At 38.6% G+C, this 20,097-nt stretch overlaps 1 protein-coding gene and 1 long non-coding RNA gene across 5 annotated transcripts in view; one reads left to right on the forward strand and one right to left on the reverse strand.

Moving 5' to 3' along the window:
* Ppp2r2b (protein phosphatase 2 regulatory subunit Bbeta) overlaps window positions 1–20,097 on the forward strand; it is a 419,132-nt gene that overhangs the window by 11,768 nt on the left and 387,267 nt on the right. The window lies entirely within an intron of this gene.
* The window catches only part of LOC150063930 (uncharacterized), a 33,503-nt gene that overhangs the window by 11,209 nt on the left and 2,197 nt on the right, over window positions 1–20,097 (reverse strand). For 2 of the 3 annotated variants that reach the window (XR_016535105.1, XR_016535106.1), the window contains exon 2: window positions 10,547–10,657. The exons of the other annotated variant lie outside the window; for it this stretch is intronic. This is a non-coding gene — a long non-coding RNA (uncharacterized LOC150063930). The remainder of the gene's footprint in view (window positions 1–10,546; window positions 10,658–20,097) is intronic. 3 annotated transcript variants of the gene reach the window in all.

Below are 20,097 nucleotides of genomic sequence, written 5' to 3' on the forward strand. Positions count from 1 at the left end.
TAGTTGCACATATTAGCATATATGCTAATTAAGGCCTCTGTAAAATTATTTGGAATATTAATATATTTCCTGTTTGTAGGGGCCCTGAAAAATCAACCCTCTCCTGTGTGGTTTGATACAGTGTGGTAATGGGAAGAATCATGGTCCATCAGTCCAGATACACTGAGGTTCTGGTCCTCTTCTCATAGTGATACCTTAAGAAGCTGGCTATTACTGTGCCTAGAGTCCCACTGAGAACATATTAAAACCTATAGTTTGGCCCATGGATTAAAGGTTTGGTCCCTGTCCATTGCAGTACTGGGAAGTGATACAACCTTTCAGAGGTAGGCCTCTTAAATGGGGTAGTGGGATTCCAGCTACTTGCTCTTCCTGTGTTTTGCTTTGAGATCAGCTAGTCTTACCATGCGCTACTTCTGGGATGAGCTAGGTAGGCTACCACAGGCCCCAAAGCAACAAGACTGAATCCTCCACTACTGGAAGCCAGAGTTACCCTTTCCTCTTTACAAATTGGCTACCAGTTATTTGTTGTGGAAACAAGAAGCTTCTCCACTGGTGGTGTTGCTGCTGAACGAAGTGATCTGTGCTTTATAAAACTTCCTTTTGAGTCTTCCCATTGCTGAGGGAGGGGGTTTGTGACCCATTTTTTAGGAGTTCTTAACGAAATCTGGAAGAAGCTTATTAGCCAACCATGGAGAACAGAAAATAGTGTTTAATAAAAGCCAACTGGTTCTCAGACATTCTCCATGTGTAATTATATGGAGGTAATTATCACAACAACCCTTCATGAGTTACATGTTTCACAGGTAAAAATAGTCCAGAGAGACTGCCAAGATGAAGTATTTAATTGGAAATGTTTTTGGCCTTGGAATAACAGAGTTTCAAGTATGGTTTAAGTTCTTTTTCTCTGGGTGTCTATATTTTCAACTTCAAGATGAAAGTAATAATAATGCTTTTCTTCATAGTTATTGTAAAAATGGACAATGGTAGATAGCATATTCCAGACAAGGACCTACTAAGTTAACCCTGAGAATATCCTTTTCCACATCTTTCCAATGGTTATTACAACCTTGCTCGTTGCTCACCTTTGATTTCCTCATTTCACCAGGATTCCACCAAAATAAGGTTCTGTTTTCCTTCCTTCAATCTATATCGTGGCCACTGGGATTTTCCTGTAATATCTAGTGGGCATTGATATTTTGCTTTGTGCTTCTGGATCTACTTTTTGTCTTTGGTACTTTGCCCATAGGCATTTCCTTCATTTAGACTCAATTTTATAACTCTAATAGAAAAATCACTGGCAGTGATATCATTGCCAGTTTAGAAGAGCCTGGTTCATTAGTTTTCTGAGTCATTGCTTCTTTGCAGGCAGATTGGACTGGGAGAAAACATGGGCTGAGTTTGCCCTGGCCTTTGCCTTGATGAGTGTCTGCAAATATAGTAGGAAAAGCAAACAGGGTGGGGGGGGGCAAATAAATATATGGCTTTAAATATGTGCGGAAAAGCCTGCTCTGGGTGCTATTATTGATACATGGGGCTGTCACGTTCTTGAAATTTTTAGGAGCAAATGAAGTAGTCAGTGAACTTTCTTGAGAGAAAAGTCATTTATTCAAAAAGCAAAGCACATAAGCAACAAGCAGGCACATAAAGAATGTCTCTGTTGTGTGTCAGATGTCAGCTGGTAAAGGGTTCACAGATGCTAAAAATACATGGGATCCCTGCTGTTATAGGAGGGAAATAAATCATTCCATTCCTAGTATACTATGATAAATGCAGCCATGAACAGGACTGGCATTAGGACAAAATCTCTTTAGGTTTGGATATGGCTCTGCGCAGGTAGATTGGGAAGGTCTCCTAGACGAAGGAAGGGCGACCTGAGCTCCAATCTGAAGGATGCATACCCTGTGAGCTTCAACTTGAATGAGAGAGGGAATTTTCCTAGTCAGGAGAGTATATTTGTAGGCTCCATCACCAGGGAACCAAGGTGAATGAAGATCGAAAGAAGAGGCTCAGAGTGGCTCCAGTGTACACTGCTTGCCTGGAATGTGCAAGGTCTTCTGTTTGATACCCAGCAGGCAAACAAAACAAAATAAACTGAAATTCTATATGGCCATGAGCACCATGACTAAAAAGGGAACCATGGAGAATGAACCCATAGAACCTTGTGTATTGCTGGTTCCATGAAATGAGTTTCAGGTTGGATGTCAGGTATGAATCTTAGAAAACATGGTAATAGCTCAGCAAAGCAAGATTTTTCTAACTGTTGTAAAAAGAATAGACCACATGGGGCTAAGAGTAGGAAGATGTGTGTTTTAAGGGGTGGGGTACACTCAATAGAAATATCCAGTCTCTACAAAGAGCCTGTGAGTAGACTGGGAAATAGGTTCACATTTGTTCCCAATTCCTGAATGTCTGTCTGTGACTTTTGTCCCAGTAGAGCAGAAGCCTACCCATTGTGTTCATATCCAGACAATGACATTTCTCCTCCTCAAGGAGCAATGACAGAAACACACCCCGCTGTTTGGGAGAGGCAGTAAACATTCCAGGCTTCGGGTGAATTTGCTTTTCCTGATTCTGCATCTACAAAATCATGATATTTAGAAAGAAAAGAAAGGCTGTCTTAGGACAGAAGCACTAAGAATGTTTTCACATGGTGTTTATTCAGCACGATAGAGCTGCAGCATCAAAGCCCTACTGGATAGACCTGCTCAGCTATGGATAATCAAGTGTAGACTGCAAGGTGGCAGCTCAGGAGAGAACAGACCGTAAGTCAGTCCTGTAAGTAGAGGTGCAAAACCCAAGTCTGTCTTAATCTTTTCATGGCCTTCTAACCCATATGGCAGGATGGTGGGACCCTGAAAGTAAATTCCTACAGGAGCTGAGCAGGTAACATTACTAAATTGGAAAAAAAAAAAGACTCAGTATTGGCAATTGTAATTCTGTGAAATAGTCCTACCTATAGGAAATACAATCCTGTGAGAGATGGAGGGGGAAAGCTGGCAGAAGTAGTGGTACGAGAGGAATAGGGCCGGGAATTGAAATAGAGACAGAGGGGAAAAGATGGAGAGAGAGACACAGAGAGAATATAGAGATAGAGATAGAGATGAGGTAGGGGCAGATTTAGGAATTGGGACAGAGGGAGAGGAAGGGAGAGAGGAAAGAAGGAAGGAGGGAGAGAGGGAAGGAACGAAGGAGGGAGGGAGGGAGAGAGGGAAGGAGGGAAGGAAGGAAGGAAGGAAGGAAGGAAGGAAGGAAGGAAGGAAGGAAGGAAGGAAAAAAGGTCAACCACCCAGGCCTTTAGTCCCTATTTATATCCCATTTGAAAGGATTACAGAATTTCTATTCAAGAAATAAAGCCCGTACGTGTAGTTCAGCCTTGCCTAGAGTCCTGAAGGTTCTAGACAAGATAGTGATTTAGAACTCCTTCATTCCATCTGAAACCTCACCATTCTGCGTTGGACAAACTATCACATCCTAGGTCTTTAAAGAGAGCAGAAATCTGTTTCTTAGAACTACCAACCAAGAAATCTTTTCCATGTGTGATTCCATGTGCGTATTAAGGTTGTCTCCTCCTATTTGACTGAAAGATTTTCAATTCTTCCAGGTTGGTGTTACTGACTTTACTTTCACTCAGGGTGATCTTTAAGGGCATTCAGATGTCACACACTATTCTGACTGTTTCACTGTATTGCTCATTTAATTCTAATAGAAACTAGTGAAGAAGAAATGTCCATTGTTCCCATTTTACAGGTATGGTCACTGAGACCCAGAGAGAGAACTTGTCCAATATCCCATATCAAGCAGCCAGAGGTAACTAGCTTTGAGACTATATTTTCCTGCCCCTGATATAGCAACGATTTGCTATATCCATGGTCTTCCTTCTTATCCAAGCTCTAATGCTCTGCCTAGGAAACTGCCTCTAACTTAGCCCCAGGGTCTTTATCTTTAAGATGATGGTCAAGAGCGCCACTTGAGTATTGTTGAGAAATTGAAAAAAATAATACATGTAAAGCAGTGGGCATTGAGTAAAGACTGATAGATGGGTAAAGAAATAAGCTAAGGCCCTCTGCCCTTCCCTCCTGTATGGAGCTGCTAGGGCTACTGTAGCCTAACACCCGATTTGGGGTGGCTCATCTAATAAATGTTTTCTCATAGTTATGGAAATTGAAGGTCCAAGCACAAGGTGTGGCAGTGGAGTTGATCTCTGGAGAGAAAAAGCCTTCTCTCTTGGCCTACAGGTGGCTACCTTCTTCCCATGTCCTTGTGTGTCATCTCCAAACCAGGCACCAGTGGCTCACGCCTATAATCCTAGGTGTTAGAGAGGCTGAGATGTTAGGATCCCAATTCAAAGCCAGTCTGGGCACAAAAATCCATGAGACTCTTATCTCCAATGAACCACCAGAAAATTGGCAGTGGCCCTGTGGCTCGAAATGGTAGAATTCCAACCTTGAGGAAAAATGGTTAGGGACAGAACGTAGGCCCTGAGTTCAAGCCCCATGGCCACCCATCACCACCACCAACAACAAAAAGATCTCATTTTCAGATGGGTCATGTTAGGGATTAGAGCTTCGACTTTGATATTTACAGTGGGACACAATTGGGTTCAACATCCCTAACATAGCATTCACACTCTTTGGCCAGGTCTTAAACCAAATATCTTTCTCATGTTGTCCTCAGTTAGTCAGGAACAAGGTATCAGGACATAAACAATAGGATACAGTCTGGAATCAGAATACAGACACATCTAGGCACATGGTGGCTCAAGCCTATAATCCTAGCTACTCAAGAGGCTGAGGTTTAAAGATTGCAATTCAAAGCCAGCACAAAAAGTCCGTAAGACTCTTATTTCCAAAATAAACTTAACAAAAAAGCTGGAAGTGGAAATGTAGCTCAAGTGATAGATCACCCACCTTGAATACAAAAATTTAGGGACAGTGCCTGGAGTCTGAGTTCAAGCCTCAATCCTGCACAAAAAAAGGAAAGAGAAAATACAAATACAGTATCATTACCAAACTATCTTGCTTCATTCCCCACCAGTCAAGACTCTAATACTCTATCATTAAGAAATAAAGCAAATAGGCTACTAGTTAGTAAATTGTATAAAGCATCTGTCCCAACCAGAGCCCTGTTAATGGCTTACCACTCAGGAAACAACTCTAGGACACTGGGGGAGAGACATCCATACTCAGTAAATGTGACAATAATCGTGGTTAGCAGCTTCACCAGACAAGTAGAAATACAGGTTTCTAATCTCCTAAAATGGCAGTTTCTGAATGTTACCTAGCACATGTAAGAATTGTTGACAGTGCTTCACTTTAAATACAGCTTTGGTGGCTAAGTGCCCCACACCAACCCCATATTCTAAATTAATAGATCTTGAGTAGAGCCCAAGAACCTGGATTTTAAGACGAGCCTCAGGTCAGACGCATTTTGCATATCTATAATCCCAGCTACTCAAGAAGCAGAAATGGGAGGATCAAGGTCCAATGCTTGCCCAGAAAAAACTTGAGACCCTATTTGAAACACAAACAAAAGGAGAAAGGACTTGGGTATAGTTTCCCCCCATAGGTAAAGTGATTTCCCAGTAAACAGTAAGCTCTGATTTTGACTGACCCCTAGCAAGATAGGAGGGAAAAAAAATCCCTAGTACAAACTTTATTGTTGTTGTTAGTTTGGCAAAGAAAAAACATCCTCATGACACTAATGTTTCCATGGCGTCCTTCCTCCTTCTGTGTCTGAGCCAAGATGACACACATGAAGGGAAGACGATAGAAACAGTGAGAAAAAGGGTTATGTATAAATAATATTCACAAATTCCTTGGTTTCTGACTCTCAGAGATGGACTTGTTATGGAAAAAAACAAAACAAAACAAAACTAACACAAAACCTTTGAGATGATCTCAAAGGAAACATTAATTTCCTACCTTGCCCTATGCAAAGTAATGTTCTAAAGGGCTGCAGCATCTTGTAAATAGGATAGTGAACCCCAATCATCTCAGACAGCCAGAGAGCCAGAGGAGAAAGAGACCTTGAAGCCCAGGGTAGATCCCACCAACCATGCCACAGAGAGATGGGGTGAATTGCCCAAACCACACAGCTCATGAATGCAAACTGTTGGCACTGAGCCCATCTGTGGAATGCCTCTCTAAGATCTTGCTGTTTAGCCCTTAGATTGTCTTGTGACATTATTGAACAATCCTGCAACTCTCATACAACAATGTGCTGGTGGAATTAGAAACTATGCAGAGGGGGAAGAGAAAATCTCAAGGACACACAATCTAAAGATTGCTTCCGTGTGACCATGTGTCTTGATAAACTCTCAGGAGACAGCCAGATTCAAACTACCTTTAAATAGCTGAGCAAGGAATCTGTTTGGCATTCTTATTCTGCAAATTTTAAAAGGAAGCTCATTTTTCTTCGAAATTGGCCCTATTCACACAGAGAATAAGCTGAAAAGACTATTATCTCTATTATTACTAGCATGTTTCCCTAAGTGTCGCTTTCTTTCTTCTATTGGGCACCTAACAAGGTAATTCAGCACCAGGGTATATATTACATGTTTTCTGCCCTTTAAACACAACTAAACATTGGGCTAGCCTGACTATTTAGACCTCAGGGCTGGAGGGGGGAAGAACACTAAGATATTATCTGAACTGGTTTTGCTTTCATCTCAAGCCCAATAATGTAGCTAGCTGGCATTTTTCCTCTGTCTCCCTGACCCAGGCTGAGCTTGCTACACTGGCTTGGAACAGCCACTTCCAATTCTACTCCCAGTCATTTCTAATCTTCGGCTCAGAAATTATGTTTTGGCTCCTGTTCAGACACATTCAAACAGAAATGATAAATGGAAATGATCTTCTAGGTGAAAATGAAAGCCAGGGTTTTACTTACAATTCTTCATTGATTTTTCAGATAGGCTCAGGGCATCATACACAATTGTTTAAATGATACATCACTATCAGATTGTAGTCCAGACCTCAGTAAATTGATTAATGCTAGAAGTTCCCAGTTAGGCCTAAGTTTCAATTAAAAAAAAACTTGCCAAGCAGAATAACATTCTCTATTTTTTAATTATATTTTATTGTTGGGGTGATGTTTAGAGGGGTGTATTACTTCTTGAATATTGATACCCCTTCCCATGTTTTTTCCCACTTTCCTTACCCCCATCCCTCCCAATCATCTTTTTTTCCTCTTTTCTTCCCTTTTTCAAATAAACATATATACAATATACCAGGTGCCAAAGTCAGATACAGTAACAACATGAGATGAACCAAAAGGGAAAGAAAAAGAGAAAATAACTTCACATAACACATTAAGAATATTGGTCACAAAGATAAACCTCTTGTTTGCCTATCCTGGAATTCATTTCACTTAGCTTCATCCTCCATGGCCATATATACATAGCTTTTGAGCTATTGTGATGCTCTGCTAGGAGAATCCTAGGTGTATACTAATTGTTAAAAAAAAAAAAAAATGAGAGAAAACATGGAGACTATGTTTCTTTGAGTCTGGCTTACTTCACTTAATATGGTTTTTCCTAAGTTTTACCATTTCCTTACAAATGGAGCGATGTCATTCTTTCTGATGGTGGCATAGAATTCCATTGTGTAAATATACCACATCTCCTTGATCCATTCATTTCCTGAGGGGCATCTGGGTTGGTTCCATATCATAGCTATGGTAAATAATGTTGCAATCAACATGTTGTGCTAGCTGCTTTAGCATGTCCTTGTTTCTGGACATTTGAGTACATGCCCAGGAGTGGGATTGCTGGGTCATAGGGGAGTTCTATGTCTTTTAAGGGACCATCATACCCCGCAGGGTAACATTCTATGGCATGGAGGAAACTAGTGTCCCCTGCTGTGAATAGATGCGAGCTTCTCAAGAGTTAGGCTTCTAAAGCTTCTAACTTAACTGAGTAAACAAACAAGACAAGAATGCACAAGTATCAGACCCTGTGTAGGGCTTAGAAGATTTGTTTTTTTCTCTTCTCCCCACATGCTTTTGCTTACAGACAGAATTTAGCACTGACCCATTCCTTGATCTATTTCTTTGGCATTTCATGAACACCTACTATGTGCTACAGACCAGTGGACCTCACTTCTTCTGACAGTTGCCAACTAGGATGAGCATAAAAACTTCAATCAAAATTAAAGGCAGGAATTATAAGACCAGGACCTTTGGACATACTGAATGAATGATGACTTTTCAAACTACAGGTATACCCTGCTTATACCTACTACAGATATTCCCTACAAATTGGATTTCTCACAAACAGGTTTGCTAGTATAGTGGGTCTCTATGTAGCGCTCTGGGCAGTCAAGGCTCATTGTGTGCTTGTTGGCAAGTATTGCTTGGGTTCTGGAAATGAATAGTTGTTTCCAACTACAAAAAGTAGTGCGGAGAGGTTGCCCGTGGCATGATACGCTGAAATAAAGGTCTGTATCTGCTAGTCTAAAGATAGCATTAATCCACTCGGGGGTTTTCAAAGCCTCTGTGATCTACCAGGTAGGGTAAGGCTTGAAACCCTTCAAAGGATGAAGCAAGCACTGCCTTGCCCTTGACCTGCTTACACTCGGGTAAGGGGAAATAGACAACAGCTGAAAAGTTGTCGGGAATGTTCAGACAAAGGTAAGGGCTGGGAAGAAAATAAGACAGATCAAAGAGAGTCTGAGATGATGAGAAGCATCAATATTGCCTCTGGAAGTTCACTTTCTTTGTCCTTTCTGCTGTTCTTTTAATACTGCTAACCATTTATTGAACAGATTTCTAAAAGGGAAAGAAAAGGCTTGCCCCCCAAACTTTACGTTTGAGTGCCATTGAAAGTCCTGAAAAGTTCAATAGATGTAAGCTTCCTAATGCTTTCATTATATTGATTCTAGGAACTGGTAGCATATCCCTTGAGGAGATGGTAGGATCTATGTTATACAGTGCTATACACCTTCAGTCTCTTTTTCCTGCTTTTATAGCATCAGTCTCCACCAGGCCCCATTATACGTTTATTTACTTATTTATTTTGTTACTTACGTACATGAATGCGACCTCTATGAGAGAAACAATCTTATTCAATAACTCTCTGATTCTCTTTCAAAAGGCAGTGCTCAAGTAGTAGAGCACAATAGATGTTGAGTGGCTGAATTATGTCTCTGCACACTCCTAAGATTGTACTAGGGAGTAGATTTGCTGCTAAGTAAAAGAATCTTGGATCTCAAAATGTTGCATAGTGCAATCAGAGCTTTTTTCTTGGTGGCCCTGGAGAGCCATGTTTCTTGGGCAGGATTTGATCCAATAAATGCCAAACATCACATTCATTTGTTATTCACTGCACAGGTATTTATTAGGTCTTGGCTTCTTGCCAGGCAATTTATTAGATGCTGATATACAATGGTGAGAAAGTGGAGTCCTACAATTAATCACTCTAATTCTATTTTTTTTGAAAAGCATCTTATCACCAGCTTCAAATAGCATCCCTTCATATGAATCTGAAGACTAGAACCTAAGAGTAAAATATCACCTGGCAGTGTTCCTGTCAGTGGGCTGTCAGGAAATATTGCTCCCAGCTGACTCATCCTTCTCTCTACCATACCACCCTGTGCCTCTAAACACCCTTCTACAGAAGGCAAATGGTCTCCTTCCCCAAAGTTCACCATGCCTCCTCTCTCACTACATGGGGCAACACACACACACACACACACACACACACACACACACACACACACACACACACACACACACACAGACATAACGTCTTCATGTGAGACAGGCAACACCAAAATACCACATCCTGGTAAATTGGAAATAAGATTCCACATGACACAGTGACATGAGAGTACAAGGTAGAGAGTTAAAATCTGCCAGTCCCTATGCTTCATTTAGCAGACAATTATATGCCTTGGGTTTATAAAAACAACCTAGATTATTATAAAGGAAATTCTTTCTTTCCTGATCCCTCTCCCTCCCCCTTCCTCTTTCTTTCTCTCCTTCTCCCCTTCACTCTCTGTCTTCCCTCCTTGCCTTATCCTGCCTTCCCTCCCTCCTTCCCTTTTTTATTTTCTTCCTTTCTTTCTCTCTTCATGAGTTTATTTTGTTTCTTTATTTTTTTATTGAGGCAGAGACTTGGTTATATTGCCAAGGCTGGCTTCAAATTCTACCATGCCCAACTTGGAAATTTTCTTTTAAGGAAAGATGAAAGCAATGAGTGAATAAGAAAACTTCAGTGTCTCAAAGGCAATAAACCTTTATGTGTGTGTTATGTATACATACACATATGTTTTCATTTATATACACACATATATTCATTTTATACACATATACATATGTATTGTGGTGTATATGTATGCATATGTATGTGTATATGCCCGTATAAATCACATTCCAGAATAAATTCCCATCCTTCTGGTTTGTCAAACAAAATGCTCACATGAGGCTATTTTCATTGGATCATCCATTCTATCATAGTCACTCTGTCTGTAGTCATTTTAATGTTAGTCCTTTTCAATTAGTAATCCTACAGCCCCTGTAACTATGGTTTACCTCAGCATTCATGTACCTTCTTTTGTTAGAGAACCTGTGGATTCCTTGAGGAGTTGGGTGCTAGCTTGGTGAGCTTTCTAAGTTGAACTGCATGAGTTCTCCTGTTGCCATCACAGGCTGACTGAAGCTTATAGGGTACAAGTGGAATTAAAATAATAGACTGTTAGCAAGATCATAGACATGTATTAAGTGCTCAAAATATTATTGGATTAAAAATTCTGACTTCATTTTATGTACTATTGGCCACTTTAGACACAAAGTAAATCACTACTACATTGTTGATAGTTCAAAAAATCTTCCTAGCATTATTATTACATTTAATGAATTTTAAAGACTGGGTTAATCTTCCAAATAGCCACATTATATACATCTGTATTTTCTCATAAGTCTGAGCAAATCCATTGGACACAAACAACAATAATTAAATACCTTATAGAGTGATCCCATATGATTATATCTTCATGATACCAAATGATCAAGTAAAAAATTGAATTTTAATCAATTATTTAGACATCTGTCTAAGCTGTTCTTTTTTCCTTTGGTGTTTATCAAGACATTTGAGAGTATATGAATCTAATCTCCTTCTCTGAAGTCTTTGATTTTCCTAAGATTTTTTTCTTAAATATTTTTCTTTCCTACTACAAACTCTAGATATCTTGGAAGTATATATGACTTCTGAGTTTGCCTAAAGTTTCTTGGATAATGAACAAAATGATCCAATTAAATCCTAAGATTATTTGATCAAGAGAATTAGCCCTTCTGAGTTTTCTGAATTCAAAGCCTTGGAAGTCTATTAATTAGGGAGTTGTTCTAACAGAAGAGGAAGAAATTCAGAGAAACTGGCCTGATTTTGGTCTTTGGTTGATCATTCGTTCTAGAAATTAAATTTAATGAGCTGAGTACAGTTTACTATCAAAATTTTATCTTGTCATCATACTATAAAGTTGTGTTTCTCATCTACCTTCTGCCATCAATGATTATCAAAAGGGTCATTTTTTAAAAAACTTACAGGCATCCAAAGGCATCCTTATAATCTCTTGTTTTTTGATTCCTAATGTATACTTGAAATGCTATATTGCACAGTTGCATTGTTTTGTGGTTTTGAGGGAATAAGAAAAATATCAACCTTGGATCACTCATTTATAAAGTATGGATTAAGATATAATCTAATTTAGAAGGTTAGTATGATAAATTACATAACTCAGTACTATGTCTGCCTCAGAAATGAGGCTGATTGTCTGTTGACCACGGCTCATCCTGTATGTAATTCTAGATATTCAGAAGGCTGAGATTTAGAGGATTGTGGTTCAAGACCAATCCGCTCAGAGAAATCTCAAAGATTCCCTCCAAAATAACCAGCAAAAAGTGAGGCTAGAGGACTAACTCAAGTTGTAGAGTGTCAATCAAGCAAATGAGCCAAATAAAAGTGAGGTCTTGAGTTCAAATCCTGGGGGGAAAGGGGACAGAGAGGGAGAAAATGAGAGGGGGAGTCACTGTGTTTTAAACAATTCTTATTCAAATCCGTAATAGCTCTATAAGAAAAAAAAGTGTGGCGAGGCTAGAAATGGGTGGATTTTAATTAGCTTAACCTATTCTTCATCCTTCAACAGAAAACGAACCAGAGCTTAGTGAGAGGAGAAATGATGAAGCCACAGTCAGAAGGAAGGGCAGGAACCCAACCATGCACACAGCCTTCGAAACCAGGATAAGGAGTTTGGCTTCATTCTATGTATAATATGAAGCATTTTGGAGGTCTAGAGAAGGTCCAGGGCATGTGCATGTATTTCTTTTTTTTTTTTCATTTGAAAAGAGGTGGTAGCTTTGTGCAAAATGAAGTATAGGGGAATAAAAGTAGGAGGCCAGGTACCAGTTGGAGACTCTTTTGATCGTCAGAAGAGGATAGATGATTGCATTAGGGTAGCTGAGGTGATGGAGAGAAGATACAGATTTGGAATCAGTTGGAGGTAAGGTAGATGGTACTGCTAAGGAATCTGCAAAGTTTCGGTGGAGGGATACTAGTGGCGTCCCTACAATGAGGTTGATTGGCACTGTGGGCTTATAGACAGCAAAGAATAGGAATGAAGACGCTTTCCAACATACCCATAACTCTGCCAAGCCCATTCCATCAGAAGTCCTCTAAGCAAGAAGAGATGATCTAGCTCTCTTCCCTTCTTCTGCTCGAATATGAATATCTTCTCATGGCCATTCCACAGTAACTCACTACCTGTTGCTATCTTCTGGACCACATTAAATTACTGGTCATACAGTAACAAGCAAGATAGATGGCCCTCTTTGCCAATGAAAGTTATGTTAAACTAGAAAGAGATGGACTACAAGATGTAAATGTGACAAAGAATCAGACATCTAAAATTACTGTGATTAACTAGGGATAGAATGAAACTTTAACAACTGTTAGATCAGTGGGTACCTGTAGCTCATTACTATAGTCCTAGACAATAAGGAGGCTGAGACACTAGAATATTGAGGTTCAAAGCCAGCCTGGATGGAACAGTATACAAGACACCAACTCTTATTAACCAGCAACAATGCTGCACTAGAGGTAAGGCTTAAGAGGTAGAGCACTGACTGGCTGTGAACAAGAAAGCTAAGTAGGACCAAAACATGAGAAAGGGTATCAATGTTTGTGAAGTAATGTACCTTCTATCTGGAAAATATAATGTAACCCTTCTATTAATTATAATAAAAACTATATGAAAAAGAATAAAAGGAAAGCTAAGTAGTATGCAGGCCTAAACTTGTCATTTTACAAACAATAAATAAATAAATAAATAAATAACTTGTATTGTTACAGTGGTGTTTCCAGTATGTCTCTCTAAGGTTATCATCTATGTTTGGATAAGATTAACTTCTAATAGTGTGTCATCCACCTATGAGCTACCACCAAATAGATCATTAGACATCAAGGCTTGAGGTACTGAGAAGAATATAGAGTTGGATATGTAAATCATCTATGGGCCCGGATGCCACACCAAGCCCTGAGAGTCCTACAATGTTTATCATAATTAAGAATCAGTAAAAATAAAATCTCAGCAGTCAGTTAAAAGTAAAACCAGAGCACCTTGGTTATTGATAAGATGTCCTTTCCACCATCATTCCCATCTTGTTTTATCTCCATCCTCAGGGAATTCAGCTATGTCTAATGCACCCCCACCCCAGTGTGTGTTCAAAAGTGTAAATAAACACACATACACACACACATGCATACACACACAGATGTACTATTTTTATTGCAAAGGTGATTTTACAGAAGGGTTACAGTTATATATATATCAGGTAATGAGTACATTTCTTTTTGAATAGTGTTACCCCATCACTCATTTTCTTTCTGTTTTTTCCTCCTGATCCCCCTCCCCCAAGTTGCTATGATAAAGTTTAATTTACAAATTAGGCATTGTAAGACACGAACTATGAAAATGAACAGTAAGGTAGAACAGTTATAACAATATACTGTACAACTACAGTTCTTTTTCAGCTTGTCAATCTTTTATTACTAGAACTTTCCACGTACTATTTTTGTGAATATGGTTGCCTATGCATAATAAGTGAAACCCTAGGTAAGAAGAGTGGCTATCATAGAAGTTCAGAGCAGGATCCTTAGTGAGATTCTGCCTCCAGCTACGAGAAGGCCAGCCCTCTGGGTCAGAATTCTTCCAGGAAAGGTGAGCCAGATGAGGGACTCCCTTACATTTGATGGAAGGACAAGGCCTTATAATGTGCAGACACTGATATCAGGTTCATCCCACTTTTAAACCAGCAGACAGCTGAATCAGGGATGCCCACTGAGGCTAGAAGTGTCTGATATGCAAACTATGTCTAATTATTCCAAGTAAGCAACACAATAGCTCTTTTCTAGGGGAATACAAGCAACAAAGCAAAGGCTTTCAGGAACTATGCAGAGCTGCAGGATGCAGCCAAGCTCGCACTTCTGAAACCAGCAGAAGGAAGCTAGAGGAACAACATCAAACAGAAAGGCAGGAGGGACAGGCACAAATCAAAGCACATTCTAAAGCCATGCCAGCAGCAGATGAAATCTTGAGTTAAGAGAATTAAATGCCTTTGATATGTTCCAAAACTCAAATTAAGAATTCAGTCAATGGGTTTATAAACCAGTATACTATAACAGCAGCCATTACTGATCAGGAAATACATGAATAAGAAGAAAAGCTTCTAAAAGGTACCTGGAATCTAAATCCGAAGTCCTGATATATTTTAATTGAAATCTAAGAAGTATGAGAGAAGCAATAAGCAATATCATTATTTGAAGAGATGGTGGTGGAGATTTTTCTAAAATACATGGAAGTCATTAAGCTACAGAATTTAAAAAAAAATGCTATTAATCCCAATCCCCACTGGGAATGTAACTCAATGTCAACACATTTGCCTAGCAAATGCAAGATATACACACATACACACACACACACACACACACACACACACACACACACACACACACACAGAGAGAGAGAGAGAGAGAGAGAGAGAGAGAGAGAGAGAGAGAGAGAGAGAGAGAGAGAGAGAAATGCCAAATATAACCTAGATACATACATCATAGTAAAACTGCTAAAAATATGGGCTGAGTGTTTGGCTTAGTGGTAGTGTGCTTGCTTAGCATGCACAAAGACCCAGGTTTGATTCCCCAGAATCACATACATAGAAAAAAGCCAGGAGTGGTGCTGTGGCTCAAGCGGTAGAGCTCTAGCCTTGAAAACATCCAAGGACAGTGCTCAGCCTTGAGCCCAAGCCCAGGACTGGCAAAACAAAACAAACCCTGCTAAAAATATTAAACTAAGGAAACCTTAAAAATAGACAAATAGCCAGGCACTGATGGCTTATACCTATAAACCTAGCATCTCAAGAGGCCTCTTCAATCCAAAGCCAGATCAGGTAAAAATGTCTGAGAATCCATAGAATCCATCTCCAATTAAGCAGCATAAAGCCAAACTAAAGATTTGACTCACATGGTAGAGCACCAAACATAAGCAAGAGTGTGAGGTCCTGAGTTCAAGCCCTGGTATTTATACAAACAGAATACATACATACACACACATACATACATACATACACATACATACATACATACATACATACATACATACATACATACATGAGTGCATTCAAACATACAAAAGAAAGGTATATTCAAATGAATAAAATAGGAGATGACTTATTGCAAGTTTATTTTCATTTGAAATTATAGATATGAATGAACAACCTTTAGAAATGCTGAGCAATGTTATAGGAAACGAAGGTATTATGGGAGTTGTAGTGAATAATTCTAACTTTGGGGGATATACAATATTAAATATAAACTATACAATGGAGCTGAGAGTTTGGCCTAATGGTAGAGTGCTTGCCAAACATGCACAAAGAACCTGGGTTCAATTCCTTGGTACCACATATATAGAAAAAGCCGGAAGTGGTGCTGAGGCTTAAGTTGTAGAACTCTAGCCTTAAGAAAACCCAAAGACAGGACAATGTCCACGCCCTGAGTTAAGGCCCCAGGACTGGCAAAAAAAAAATGAAATATAAACTATACAAGCTAATAGATACATGGTAGAATTCCTACTATGGCTATTAATCCAAACAGGTCATGCAATGTTTAAATAGAAAACTAACAAGAAGGAACTTTTAAAAATTAAAAGCATATAACTAGCCCAAAAGAAGACAAAATGAGAAAATAAAAAGCATAGAGCAAGTATAAAACTAGAATGCAAATAGCCACATCTATATTATTAGTAAAAGTACACTGACAAAGCTTTTAATGAACACATGCTTTAATTTCCCTGGAGGTAAATACTAGAAATCAACTAGTAGGTCATGTAGCTAGTATATGTTCTCTGTTATAAGAACCTGCCAAATTTTTTCTGAGTGATTGTACGATTTTATATTTGCATAAACACTTTATGAACATTCCAACCCTATGTTCTCACCAACATCTGATAAAGTGAATGTTCTTGTTTATAACCATTCTAATACTTACAGAGTGGTATCTCCTTGTGGTTTGTATTCCCCCATGAACTAAGGAAGTTACGGTTCATCATATTTGCTCTTAGTTTTATTTGTTTGTTTATCATCCTGGGGAAAAATGTCTCTTCAAATAGGTTGCCCATTCTCTAAACTGACTTGTTTGCTTTGTTAAAACTATGTTTTGAGAGACCCTGTTATAGGTCCTTTGTCAGATAGATTATTTGTAAATACATTCTCATAGACTCACGGATTATCTTTTCATGTTTGTGATAGCAATCTTGCAATGAGTGGAAACTTTTAATTTTGATGAAATCCAATGTGTTTTCCTATGGGACCAAACGTATCTAACAAGGACATATTTAACAAGTCTACCTCACACAGATTACAAAGATTTTTTGCATGATTTCCTTTAAATTCTTTTGTGTGGCAAGCTGGGAGATTGGTTCCTCTTCTATTTTCTGACAGGTTTTACATAAAACTGGCCATTTTTTTCTTTAAATATTTGATAGCATTTATCATTACTTCCATTTTGACCCAGTGTGTGTGTGTGTGTGTGTGTGTGTGTGTGTGTGTTAATTTGTATCTTTCCAAAGTTCTCTATTTAGCTGAATTGGCATAAATTATTAAAATAAAACATATGATAAATTAGGAGCCGGGAGTGTGGCCTAGTGGTAGAATGCTTGCCTAGCGTGCACAAAGCCCAGGTTTGATTCCCTGGAACCATATATACAGAAAAAGCCAGAACTGGTGCTGTGGCTCAAGTGGTAGGGCACTAACCTTGAGCAAAATGTGTCCAAGGACAGTGCTCAGGACCTGAGTTCAAGTCCTGGGACTGGCAAAAAATGATAAATTAATAGAATAGGATAGAATTTAAAAATTGTCAACAAAATGCTTACTTTTCCTTTAATATCTGTAAGGTCACTAATGAGATTGTTTCTTTTATTCTTGGTATTGTGAAATTTGACCTTTTCTCTTATTTTCTTCACCAATCTAACTTGAGATTAATTTTTTCTTTTCCAAGAGCTAACTTATATTTGCATTTTTCTATTTCTGCTCTTTATGACTTCCTTAATTGTTCTTATTTTGGTAGAAGCTTGGATTACTGATTTTAAAACTTATATTTTCTAACACAAGCATTTTAAAGCTATAGCTTTCCTTCTAAGTGCTTCTGTATCCACAATTTATGAACTTTAACATTGCTTTGTCATTGTTACTCAGTTTAAAATGTTGCTTAGTTTTTCTTCTGATACCACTTAGCAATGGCTTATTTAGAAAGCTTTTATATATTCCTCATGTTTAAGGTTCTTTTAGCTCTTGGCTATTACTAATTCCTTATTTAATTTGTGTCCAGAGAAAATTCATGTACAAGTTGTTAAGTCTTTAAACTTTATACTATTGCCTAGTACACTATCTTTTTTGCCAATATTCTATAGACATTTAAATAGAATTATTTTTTTAATATTGGGATATTATATCACATAAGTGAAAATGGAACAACTGGGTTGTTCTCTTTTTCTACCTAGTTGGTCATTTTCATTCTACTTGTTTTACTAGCTACTGAGAGAACATTAAAATTATTAACTATAATTATGGATTTATCTATTTCTGTTTTTCCCATATGGTTATAGTTTGATTCTTTCTTTTCAAAACCATATAGTAGAACCCATACACATTTAATATGTCTTATATGTCTTTTTGTTTTTTGTTTTTTTTTATTGTAATTAGTAAGAGGGTTACATGATATTTGCCAGATAGAAGGTGCATTAATTCACATACATTGATACCCTTTCACATGTCTTGATCCCCATTTCCCTCCCCCCCACATCCCCCACCTGTCTTGGTTTTCCCCCCTTCCCTATCAAATTTCAAATATCCAAATACAAATAAATTCAGTATATCAGATAACAAAGTGAGATACTATAACAATATGAGATAACCAAGGGACAGCAAAGGAGATGAGAGACAACATAGTACATTAAGGACAACAATCATTCATTATATGGCTTTTGTTTCAATATCCTGGAGGTCCTTTCAATTAGCTTCACATTATATGGCCTTATGTATCAAGATTTTGCTCTATTGCAGATCTCTGCTAGTAGAGCCCAAGGTTTCTACTGATTATGACGAATGAGGGAAACCATTGAGCCTAAGTTCCCTTGAGTCTGGCTTACTTCACTTAATATGATTTTTTCTAAGTCTTTCCATTTCCTAACAAATGGGGCGATGTCATTCTTTCTGACAGCAGCATAGAATTCCATTGTGTACAAATACCACAACTTGTTGATCCACTCATCAACTGAGGGACATCTAGGTTGGTTCCATATCTTTGCTATGGTGAATAGTGCTGCAATGAACATTGTTGTGCTAGTGGGTTTAGTATGTCCTTGTTTCTGGATGGTTGTGTAAATGCCAAGTAGTGGAATTGCTGGGTCATAGGGGAGTTCTTTGTTTAGCCTTTTGAGGAACTGCCACACTGCTTTCCATAGTGGTTGAATGAGTTTGCACTCCCACCAACAGTGTAGTACTGATCCCTCCTGGCCACATCCCCTCCAGCATCTGTTATTATTCGTTTTCCTGATCCTGGCCATTCTAACTGGAGTGAGGTGGAATCTTAGAGTTGTTTTGATTTGCATTTCTTTTATGACCAGAGATGTTGAGCATTTCTTCATGTGTCTATAGGCCATTTTTGTTTCTTCTTCAGAGAAGACTCTCTTTAAGTCTTTGGCCCATTGTTACTTTGTAGGTTAGTTTTGTCCGTCGTTTGGTTGGTGAAGATCTTCTCCCACTCTGTAGGCTTCCTAATTAATTTACTAGCTATGTCCTTTGCCATACAAAAGCTCTGCAGTTTAATGCAGTCCCACTTATCCAGCCTTTCTCTGATTTGTTGTGATTCTTGGTCCTTATTAAGAAAGTTTCGACCTGTGCTTATATGTCTTTTTGATGTATTGTCCACTGATTAGATTGCTGTTTCCATTAAGATTCTCCAGACAAACACATAAGGTTGATGGAATAAGTAGAAAGAGAGAGAGAGAGAGAGGGGCCTGAAATCTGGACAACCACAAAAATGTGGTACTATAGTGATGTCAAAGGCCAAAAGCCTTTGAACTCCAGGGCCCTTGATTTAAATCCTAGATTCTAAGGCCCAGAGGCTCTGACATCTGTGACATCTGAAAGCAAGAAAAAGGAGTGAAGATGCCCTCTATCTACCCTTGTACTCTATCTGGGTCCTTAGTGGACTGGATGATGCAGCCACATTGATAAGGTTTAACCTGAAGTCTACTAATGCAAATGCTAACCAATTCCAAATCATGCTCACAAACACACTCAGTCATAATGTTTTATCCACTATCCTAACCTGCCTCATCCAAGTCAACCTAACTAGCTCAAAGGTGATATCTACTTTATCAGGCAAGAATCCCATATCAGATTTACTGCTTGTTTTGACATCTTATTCTGTCTTGCTACTTTCAACCTATACTTTTATATTTAAAGTAGGTTTTTAGACAACATTTACATGGCCCTGTATTTTTATGTAATCTGTCAATCTGTGCTTTTTAATTGGTGTGCTCATTCCCTTTT

This window comes from Megascapheus bottae, chromosome 4 (genome assembly GCF_031878675.1).
Source record: "Megascapheus bottae isolate mThoBot1 chromosome 4, mThoBot2.hap1, whole genome shotgun sequence".
Lineage (NCBI taxonomy): Eukaryota > Metazoa > Chordata > Mammalia > Rodentia > Geomyidae > Megascapheus > Megascapheus bottae.